At 37.7% G+C, this 12,185-nt stretch overlaps 1 pseudogene; it reads right to left on the bottom strand.

Moving 5' to 3' along the window:
* Positions 1–11,672: 11,672 nt before the first annotated feature.
* Positions 11,673–11,977, bottom strand: LOC107523251 (selenoprotein K-like; annotated as a pseudogene).
* Between the last annotated feature and the right edge of the window lie 208 nt (positions 11,978–12,185).

The following is a 12,185-nucleotide window of genomic DNA, read 5'->3' as shown; positions in this document are numbered from 1 at the left end:
TACAAAGGCAGAACTATCAGACGTTCATCTGATTTTTCATCACAAACCCTAGAAGCAAAGAGAGAGCAGAATGACATATTCAAGGCACTAAAGGTGAGGGAATTCCAGCCATGAATTTTGTATTCTGCAAAACTATGCTTCAAGTATGAGGGAGAAATAAAGGTTTTCTCAAATATTCAAAAACTAAAGGGATTTACCATAATCAGCCCCACCTTACAAGAAATACTAAATGAAGTTCTATAGAAAAGGATAAAGCAAAGAAATACACACTCTCAGTGAGGTGAACATCAGTACACTAGAAACCAGAACACAATAAAATAGGAAAGAACAACAAGCAAATAGGGGAGGGAGTTAAAAGACAAAGAAGCCCTATCAAATATTTGTTAATGAAAATAAACTTTAAAAAAGACTTTTCTATACACACAATGCTAGTTATTACACACAAGGTAACCAAAAAACAAAACAGGTAACATAGATTTATAGAAAACATATGAAAAAAAAAATCAGTGAGGAATTCACCACAGAAACTCATCCACACAAAAGGCCAGATAGAAACAAATGGGCAAATATTCAACAAATTAAAAACAAAATTCAAAAGGGACATAAATAAACCACATATATCTATAATCACCCTAAATATGAATGGCCTAAATTCACATGTCAAATAACTCAGAGTAGTTAAATGGACTAAAGAACAAAATCCATCCATTATATGTCTTCAGTAAACACAAATAAAAAAAATAAGACTGTTGTTTACTTTCGGGAGCTCCAGCAGGCTGGGCTAGCTTCGCAGCGGTGAACAGAGACTCGGGGACTCATGGTTGAGCTGTAGGCAGTATCTCTTTATTCATGCAGGACGCAGCACAATCTAAGCTGAGCTAAGCTAAACTAACAACTAACTAAAACGAACAATGTTGTCTTTATATATACTTGCCAAGTAGGGTGGAAACAGGATGTGACATAGAGAGGGTGGAGAGAAAAGTGACTGGTGAAAATCAGAGTGTGACAAGGAGAGGATCAGGGTGTGACAAGGAGAGGGGGTGGAGCAGGTGAGAATTCTATCACTGAACCACTAATGCCCTGGAGGGAGGGTGGTGCTTGTTAACAGAGGTCATATAAATAGAATGAAATGGTTATGTAAATAGAATAGTGTTAAACAGGGGGGATTAAACCAAATGAAACAGAAGGGGTTTTTAAAAGCATACCAACATAAGACAAATGGAAACTGAGGAAACTAAATATAAAATATTAGAGCAAGATTTTTCATGCTAATAACTAGGGAAAAAATGGGGCAGGGACAGATATCCTATTCTCTTACAGAGAAGTAGAGAAGGTTAAAGGATCAAACCAAAAAAAAAAAGATATAACCATCATAAATGTATATGCCCCAAATGTAGGAGCACCCAAATATATAAATGAAACACTTACTGAATTAAAGGGAAACATTGATAGCAAAACAATAATAATAGGAAATTTCAACACACCACTCACATCAAGAGATAAAACATCTGGACAAAAAAAAAATCAATGGAGAAATAGTGAACTTAAATGAAACCAAGTTAGATGGCATGTCATTTAATTAAGTAACAGATACCATATTAAGCTAGGGTTTAGGGTACTGGATACAGGTGTACATGTATCCCTAAACAAGGGATAATTATATAACTCAAAGTCAAAATTCTCAGTAATGGTTGAAGTGCCTAAAGAAGGCATCATAAATTCTGTAACTGATTGGACTTAGACCAAAGTAGCTGGCCAGACTAGCAGAAAGGCCCAAAGAAGATATATCCCAATAACCTAACTCTGGCTGGGCTCAACAAATGATACTCAATTCCTAAACAACTGAGAGAAAAATCTAAGAGCATCAGATAAAGAGGACTACAAAAGTTGGATGAAGGCAAGAGACTGGCCCACTTAATAATGGCCCATTTGATCAATATCACACCACCTCATCAACTAGGACTCTAGCTAGAGAGTCCTTGGATTCCTATACACATATAATGGACCTAGACTGGTAAAGGTTTCCTCTCTATCCACTAAATTGATCACCATAAGGAACAGCATCTTGTGAGCCCTTCCGGTACCTTGCTGTCATCATAAAGCAATGATAGTAAAGATAGCCCCAGACTCCAAAAGGAGACTGGAGGTATCCTGTTCTGCCACTCAAAAAAAAAAAAAAAAAAACAACAACAACAAAAAAACTGGTCCTAAAATGAGTGCAGCCTGCAATGTTCCTCAGATGTGACCATAAGCTGTAAGCTCCGACCAATGGGACTTAGAGGTTACACAGGCTCTGGTACAATATATATGCCCTGGAACAGTTAGACGGAGGTAAATAGTTAATTTTAGCTACAGATTTTTTTTTTTCAAGAAAGGGAGCTACCCCTGCCTTAATCCCTCGCCCTTTTCTCTACTCTGAGACTATTTTCTCAGACAATATTCTTATCCAACCTCAGGCTAGCTACCAAACTAAAGCAAAACTACCGTAGTCGTGTGCACCCAGGAACATGCCTAAAATGGTTTTCCTAGCTTTCTTCTACCCTAAAGTCCCTCATCTCATCTGCTCTAATCCTACTTTTTGGTTCCTGTTCACTAACCATTTTGTCTCAACTTAGGTCATGTCATTTTCCAGACATGAAGCTATAGATGCTACCATGACTCCATCCTCACTTCTCTGGGCAGATGACCTCACCAGTATGTCCTGGACCCTCGCATCTCCAGAGCTCAGGTCCACTAGGGAAAGATAGAAAAAGGGTCGGGTATTGATTGACCTGTCAATGCCCATGTTCAACAGGGAAGCAACTACAGAAGTCAGAACTCGCATCTTCTGCTTCCCCAAAACAACCTTGATCCATATTCCCAGCGAGGGAGAAGTGATAGGATGAAGACAAAAGGGCTCTGAACTCCAGCCCCATCAGCACCCAGAGAGACAAAGGGAAAAGGAGAGGGGCATATGGAGGTAGTTGTGCTGTTGTGAGTGGCTTGGAGAGGAAGAGAGGATTAAATCAGAAAAGAATGGGGCAACTATGCATAAATGTGGATAGATAGTTGTAGAGATGATGGTTGACCCATGTTTACAATTTAGGGGTATAGTGGTTGATTGCAGTGGGTAGACTGAAGAATTCTGGTGGTGTGGATTCAAACTCCTGTCTACATTTAATTCTGTAATTAAAAATAAATAAATACAACAAATAAATAAATTATAAAAGCAAAACAAAACAGTCCATAGTCACAGCTGGGAACATTCTAGTTTTCATTCATTTCAGAGCCAGTCTTCTCTGGAAAACCCTAGAAGAAGAGCCAGTCTTCCCTGAGTGACAGAGTATGATGGTTTAGCCTTCCTTCAGAGAGTGAGGCAGTCCCTACCATTTCTAATTTATAGTGAGGGTATGATCCTGAAGAAGCCTATAAAAAATTTATGATGGGGAGTCGGGCAGTAGTGCAGCAGGTTAAGCACACATGGTGCAGTGCGCAAAACCAGTGGAAGGATCTCCATTCTAGCCCCTGGCTTCCTACCTACAGGGGAGTCGCTTCACAGGCAGTGAAGCAGGTCTGCAGGTATCTATCTTTCTCTCCCTCTCTTTGTCTTCCCCTCCTCTCTCCATTTCTCTCTGTCCTATTCTACAACAATGACATCAATAACAATAACAATAATAATAACCACACTGATAAAACAACAAGGGCAACAAAAGGAAAAAATATAGCCTCTAGGAGAGGTGGATTCCTGGTGCAGGCACCGAGCTGCAGTAATTCAGCGATAACCCTAGATGCAAAAAAGAAAAAAAAAAATCTTATAATGATGTTCCTGATGGAAGTGACCAGTGACAGTAGAGAGTGTGATCTATTAGAGGTCTAGGGCCATATTATCTATCTTTGGATGAATTCAAGGATTTCCTGTCTAGAACACTGAGTGCTGAGCATTTCCACATATGTCTGTGAGCTATGTGTATCTCTTCTTGAGAGAAATCTCTATTCATATCTTCTGCTTATTTTTATAGGGTTAGCTGCATGTGTTCTTTATAAATGTTGATATTAATGGCTTCTGTGAAGTGTAATATGTAAATACCATCTAGTTGGTAGGTTTCCTGTTTACTCTTATGGAAGTCTCTTTTAATGTATAGAAGCTTTTTAATATGACATGCCCCCATTTGTTCAATCTTGTTTTTGTTTCCCTTGTCCATGGGGTGAAGTCCAAGTAAGTTTAATGTTAATGTAATGAAATATCTCACCAATATGTTCTTCTAAGTATTTTATAGTTTCAGGTCTAATATCCAGATCTTTGATTCATTTTGAACTACTTTTGGTGTATGGTGGTGATAATTGGTAGTCTAGTTTTATTTTTTCTACATGTGGCTATCCAATTCTCCCAGCACCATTTGTTAAAATAGGGTTTCTTTTTTCCATTGGGCCATTTTTGCCCCTTTGTTATATATAAGGTGCCTATATATGTGTGGGTTTAGTTCTGGGCTCTCTATCCTGTTCCACTGGTCCATATATCCATTTCTGTTCCAGTATCATATTGTTTTAAGTACTATTGCTTTGTAATATAATCTGAAGTCAGGAATTGTGATGCCTCCATCTCCTGCCCCCCTCAGGAGAATTTTTGTTATACTATATATATATATAGTTCCACAGGAATTGTTGAACAAGTTTCAATTTCTTTGAAATGTGTCATTGAGATTTTAATAGGGATAACATTGAATTTATATATTGCTTTTAGAAGAAGTGCCATTTTAATGATATTTATTCTTCCAGTCCATGAACAGACACTGTTCTTCCATTTTTTTGTGTCAACTCTATTTCTTTTTAACAATATCTAATAGTGTTTACTGAGAAAGTCTGTCACCTCCCTTGTTAGATTTATTCCTGGGTATTTTAACTTTTAGGGTTCAACTGTAAATGGGACTGCTTCTTTCAGTTCCCTTCCTCTGGCTCAACTATTTTATAAAGAAATATCATAGATTAATAAGTATTTTTAAATATACTACTTTATTGAATTTATTAGTGATTTTCAGTATTTTTTGGTAGATTTTGTGTGGGTCCTCTATGTATAGCCACATACTATCTGCAAATGAAGAGAATTTAACTGCATCCTTTATAGAGAATATGCTGGTGGAGAGAAACTTATCCAGTTGCCAGGGCCCTAAAATTAGACATGACCCAGAGTGGAGAGACACTAACTACAGCCCTATAGTTGATTAGAAGAAGTCAGGTGTGCACACACACATAAGACATCCCTAGCTAGCTAGGACAGTGTCAAATGTATGTCCCCCATCTCAAGCTTCTACTAGTATTAATTTATACAACTTTCACATTTCATAATATTGTTCAGACAAAACAATAGGTGATTACACATTACATAGGATGCATTTCTAAGGCAGAGGAGAAAATATCAGGGTCACAAGTTTGAAACTATAATTATCCAAATGTCATAATGTCATTCTTCTGACAATCCAGCCCTCTACTGATTATGGGCAGGGGTCTCCAAAATATCTAGACTTTCCATTAGAGCAGAAAACAGAGCAGAGACTGAAATACAGGCTTTATAGCTTATTATTAGTCAAAAGATGGAACTTGTGGGGGGGGTATAGCATAATGGTTATGCAAAGAGACTTTCATGACTGAGGCTCTCAAGTCCCAGGTTTAGTCCTCCACACTGCCATAAACCAGAGCTGAGCAGTCCTCTGGTAAAAAAAAAAAAAAAAAAAGATGGAACTTTGTAGATAAATAACATATTTTGTAAACATAGATGCAAAGTTAGAAATTAGTAAGTTTTCTAATAATGAGTATCAGGGATTCTGGGATTTACCTTTTAGCCACCAGTTGCTGCAAATTTACTTTATGTATGTCTGCCTCAGTTTGGTGACAGACTAGACTACTTTTGATCAGAAATGTCCTTTGCTCTTGCCAATAGTTCAGGAGTTGAATATCCCTGAGGTCATGGATTAAAAGCACATTGTTTCTCTTCTCTCACATCCAGTGCTGTGTGTTACCTTGACTACCAGTAGAGGGAAAATGATGCCTTCTTCTGCCAGAGCTCTTCTGTGTGTTTGGTTTTGATCCTACAGTGCTTCTCACACACAACCAAGCATTCAAACACCCACCTGAGGTTGTAGTGCTTCTGTGGATTTCTCCGCTGTACCCATGGCCACACCTCCCGGAAATCCTAATTTTCATGGTCTTACTCCCTCTCTATTTCACTATACCTCTCTGTATCTTACCCTTAAAAAATAAATAAATAAATAAATAAATAAATAAATAAAATATTTTTCCTACAGACTGTGAGCCCCAGCAGTAACCTTGGTGGCAAAAAGGAAAAGGGAAAAGAAGAAGAAAATTCATATGCAGGACCATGTCAATAAATAAGAGAAATAATACATAACCCAGCCTTGCATCTGAATTGATAAGGAGGGACAAATGGAATCAAAAGTTAGCAGCAGAAGGAAATAAACAGTAAAAATTAGAGTGAAAGACAATGAAATTATGATTTTTTTTTAAAAAAAGCTAATCATATTTTTTTAAAAAGCAAATTTAATAAACACTTAGCCAGGCTCACTAAGATTAGGAGGTAAAAAAATAACAACTAACAAAATTAATCATAAATACAAGTGGGAGAAAGGTAACTGTAGTGCTGCTTCACCACTCAACATTCCTCATGGAGGTGGGACCTGGAGTATTAAACCTGTGTTCTTGCACACTGTCATATTTGTGGTTAACTTCTGCACTGATGTTGGGAGTACACAGTGGTTCAAACTTTGTTAAAAACAGTCTGGAGATTTCTCAGAACACTAGAAAAAGACCTACGATATGATCCAGAGATTTCTTTTCTGGGAATTTATCCAGAGGAAGCAAAAGCACCTACCAGAAGAGATCTATGTATACTTATGTTCATAGCAGCACAATTTGTAGTAGCTAAAATCGGAAAGCAACCCAGATGTCCAACAATAGACGAAAAACTAAAAACTAAGAAAATCTGTGGTTTATGTATCCATGATGACATACTACTGGGATGACTAAAATTATGGGGTCATGTCCATTGAATCATCTTGGATGGAACTAGAAGACATCATGTTAAGTGACATAAGCCAAGAAAATAAGGACAAATATGAAATGAGCTTACTTATAAACAATGCAAAATAAATAGAGACAGGGAGAGAGAACATTAACTGAATCATGGACTGGGTATTCTGTATTGCATGAAAGTAAAGGATTCAGGCAAAGGAGGCAGTGGAAGGAAGGCTGGACAAGAACTGTGGGGTCCTGGTACATAATGAAATTAAACTCATATATCAGTGACTGCACTGTAAAACATCAACACCCTTAATAAAATAAGATATTTTCATAGCATACATCTGACAAAGAGTTACTACTCAAAACATTTAAAAGATCTGTACAAATCAACTGCAGCAAAACAGTCCAATTAAAGGTGGGCAGAAAATATGAATAGACATTTCTCCAAAGAAAATATACAGATGACCCACAGGTACACAAAACATAAATTATTGTTTGGGAAAGTGAAAAATTGTTTCACATCTATAAAAATGCCCCATATAAAAAGGACTGGAAATAAGAAGTGTTGGTGAACATAGAGAGAAAAACTTACTCTGATACAGATTTGCTGGGGATTTAAATGTCTGCAGCACTTTAACAAGGTACAGAAATTCCTTTAAAAAGTAAAGATGGATATGGTGTAGGATACTGCAATACAACTCTAGCCATTTATATGAAGAATATGAAAACTACATTCAGGGAGTTGGGCAGTAGCACAGCAGGTTAAGCTCACGTGGCACAAAGAGCAAGGACCGCGTAAGGATCCGGGTTCAAGCCCCTGGCTCCCCACCTGCAGGGGAGTCGCTTCACAAGTGGTGAAACAGGTCTACAGGTGTCTGTCTTTCTCTCTCCTTCTCTGTCTTCCCCCTCCTCTCTCCGTTTCTCTCTGTCCTATCCAACAATGATGACATCAATAAGAACAACAGTAAAACAAGGGCAACAAAAGGGAACAAGTAAAAAAAAATAAATATTAAAAAAAGAAAAGAAAACTGGGAGTTGGGCTGTAGTGCAGTGGGTTAAGCGCAGGTGGCGCAAAGCACAAGGACCGGCATAAGGATCCCGGTTCGAACCCCGGCTCCCCACCTGCAGGGGAGTTGCTTCACAGGCGGTGAAGCAGGTCTGCAGATGTCTAGCTTTCTCTCCTCCTCTCTGTCTTCCCCTCTTCTCTCCATTTCTCTCTGTCCTATCCAACAACAACAACAACAATAATAACTACAACAATAAAACAACAAGGGCAACAAAAGGGAATAAATAAAATTTAAAAAAAAAGAAAAGAAAACTACATTCAGTATATATGTATTTCATAGCAGAATGAATTTTTAAAGTTTTTTCCTCCAGGGTTATTGCTGGGGCTTGGTGCCCACACTAAGAATCTACTGCTCCTAGCAGTCATCTTTTTTTCCATTGTTGGTGTTGCTGTTTTGGTGTTGGATTGAACAGAGAAAAATTGAGAGAGGAGAAGGATAGACAGACACCTGCAGACTTGCTTCACTTGAGTCACTTGAGAGGTGACTCCACTGCAGATGGGGAGCCAGGGGCTTTAACCTGAAACTTTGAGCAGGTCCTTGCACTTCGTACCATGTGTACTAAACCTGCCGTGTTCCTGCCAGGCCTTCCTTCACAGCAGAATTTTTCACAAGAGCCAAAACATGGAATCAATCAGAAATCCACTGACAGATGACTGGATAAATGAGTTGAAATATGTGCACCCAATTGAATACTATTCAGTTATTTAAAAAGAGTAATTTTTACCTTAGTTGCCAATAAGGAAGTAATTTAAGGTGAAAATATGTGACATGTCAAAAAAAGAAAAACAATTACCACATCATTTCCCTGGTGTGTAAAATGTAAATGATAAAAGACAGGTAACAAAATAAAATGTGATGACCCATTTCATTTCTGTTGAAGTTATCACTAAGGCTATGAAACTTGCATTATCTCACTAGGAGGGTGTGAGGGAGGCAGAGAGAGGAAAGACGCCACAGCACTGCTCTACCACCCTTGTAGTATTGCCTGTGGTGATTGCAGATTTTAACCTGACTCCTCATGCAGGATAAAGTGTATACTCTATCAGGTGAGCCATCTCCCAACTCCATGGTAACTCTTAGATCCTGGGCAATATATGATGTAATAGAGGACTAGGGAAAGGAGTGGGTGGTCCGGGGAGTAGCACAGTGGGTAAAACATTGTACTCTCAAACAAGAGGCCCTGAGTTCAGTCTCCAGCAGCACATGCGCTAGAGTGATGCCTCATCCTTTTTCTCTCTTACTCCTATCTTTCTCATTAATAAATAAATAAATTCTTGAGAGAGAGAGAAGAGGAGAGGAGAGGAGAGGAGAGGAGAGGAGAGGAGAGGAGAGGAGAGGAGAGGAGAGGAGAGGAGAGGAGAGGAGAGGAGAGAAGAGGAGTGGTACTCAACAAATAGTGATGGCACTAGAACCTTGGCAGTGCATCAATGAACCATGCACACATATTGAGATGTGAAAGTTGTACTCCAAAAGCTGTATAGTATTGAAACCAACTTGTGGTAAATAAATTGTTATTCATAAAAAGTTTGTTAGGGAGTAGGGCGGTAACACAGCAGGTTAACAGCAGGTGGCACAAGGTGCAAGGACCAGCGTAAGGATCCCGGTTCGAGCCCCCAGCTCCCCACCTGCAGGGGGAGTTGCTTCACTAGCGGTGAAGCAGGTCTGCAGGTGTCTGTCTTTCTCTCCCCCGCTGTCTTCCCCTCCTTTTCTCCATTTCTCTCTGTCCTATCCAACAACAATGACATCAGTAACAATAACAATAATAACTATAACAATAAAACAAGGGCAGCAAAAGGGAGTAAATAAATAAATCTTTAAAATAGTGCATTTAATTTCTATGCTCTTTTTTATCTATTATCTTACTGTTTTGAAATTTTACTTTACAGAATATACACTAACTAAATTATTGTGCTTTTGGTTTAACATTCTATTTAAATTATTCTGCTTTTACAGTACAGTTATTTTTGTTATTAATGTCTATAACTTACTTTTTCCTACATAGTCAATTTAAATATTAATCATTCTATTTGAATACTCTTCGGGAATATAAACATTTCTGGCAAATTTTCTACATCACTGATCATCTGAAAATTATTTTATTTATTTAAATTGGCAATGTCCAGTGGGAACATAAATGGACTTCACTATCTGAAAACAAATGGTCCTCTGAAAACACTGCCATCTTGTGGTAGCTATTTTTATTATTATTTTATTTGAATTAGAGAAAAGAGAAGCCAGAGCTTGGCTCCAGTGTGTGTGACATAGCAGGTCTTAAACAGCACACCTCAGCTATGAGAGTCCAGTGCTCTACCTGCAGAGCTATCTCTCTCTTTGGGGTAGTCTCATATAATATTTTATTTATTTTCTTTCAGTGAGAAGGATACAGAAAAACCAGAGCACTGCTTAGCTCTGGTTGATGTTGATTTGGGGGACTGAACCTGGGAGCCTTTAGCCTCAGGCACGAAAATCTTTTGAATAACCATTTCTACTGGCTCCTCAGCCCTTGGGGGTAATTTTACCACAATGTCTTCACATCTTCCAAGACTGCCAAATTTTGAGGTCAGGAATAGTAAATATGAATTTTCATTTAAACAGTTCAAGGTGGAGAGAGAGAGAGAGAGAGAGAGAGAGGATATTAGCTGATTATGCATTAGGAATTTTAAAATGTGAGTGATTAAAGTAACAAAGGCTAATCAAATACATTTCTTTCTAGAAGTTTAGTGCAGTGTAAGGACAATAACACAGTCAGAATATGCATTTCAATATGAAGACATCAATTCCTATCCGAGTAACAACAATACTAACTAGTGTGTACTCAGTGCTTACTTTTTTAGTGAGACTCAGTTCTACGTTCTTTATAGCCATTAATTCATGTAACATCAGTGCTGTTTGTAGTCACTTTTTCTCTTTATCATCTCCTCCAACTCTCATAACATCTATCTGCTATAACTTAATACAGTATTATTTATTACATATGTAAAATTATATATGTATACTATCAACAGAGGATGTAATTACTTTTTCTTAAAAATATAAACCCTTACATATAGAATAAATACACCTGTAGCGAAATAATTGGCTAGATTTGTATTTTAAAATCTAAATAGCAATTTCAATAATACATAAATATATCACAATTCACCTTTGAGGATTTCAATTTCCCTTGAAAAATGATGACTTTTCTAAAATGTGTTGAAGAGTATGATGTAACCATATAATGCCACATATGTGCATAATATTTGGAAGAACACAAGCATATATTTACTTTTTATGCACTTACTTCCTAACTGTGTAAACTTGGGCCACATATTTGATATTTCTTTTTTATAACAAAAAGTATTTACTTATTAAAACTAATCAAGACTTTCATAAACTATACAGACAGAAATGAGACAAACATGTGCATTTATAGAACTGCATTATCAGTCACACCAGATCCCCATGGAGGGAATTCCCAGCATGATCTCCTTCATCTGTGAGAACACAGAACAATCCTTGTTTTGACATACATAGTCATGTACTTGTTTGACATAGTCAGCCCTCTACTTCTTGATGATTTCCTTCTGCTCTGAGTATGCAGCCCAGTTGTCTGTTTCTTAGAGCACACATTTACCTTCCTCATCCACTAGCCATTGGAGGAAGACTAGGGCCACGCAGATGACTGATTTGACCTGTACTTCTTGGGGGGCGGGGGGGTTTCCTGGTGGCCCTCTTCCATTATCATAACTGGAATCAAATGAGTTTCCATAGCCTCTTTTCTCTTTCACATCTTGTTGAAGCAGAGTTTTGAAAAACAAAACCACAAACTCAGCTCTTCTCTAGAACAAATCTGTTATGAATGATAATTGCCATGGGGACTGATTCTGGCTGTCCACTTATTCATTTAAGATGTAAACCATCTTGCTCTAGGTCCTGCTTCCAGAGTGACTATATCCATATTTGGTGTTTCTATGCCTCATATTCCTCTTCTAGTAGAAGAGACCAACAGCTTTATCTATATCAGGGGAGAATTAAATAAATTAACAGAAAGTTAAGTTTCTTATAATTAAAGAATATTATTAAAATATTACTTCTAGAAATTGTAGCAAACTATTGCTTAAAATTCAT

The sequence above is a fragment of the Erinaceus europaeus genome, chromosome 1 (assembly GCF_950295315.1).
Source record: "Erinaceus europaeus chromosome 1, mEriEur2.1, whole genome shotgun sequence".
NCBI classification, from domain to species: domain Eukaryota; kingdom Metazoa; phylum Chordata; class Mammalia; order Eulipotyphla; family Erinaceidae; genus Erinaceus; species Erinaceus europaeus.
Note: the sequence above shows the minus strand (reverse complement) of the source record. Positions and strands in the feature narration are given on the sequence as shown.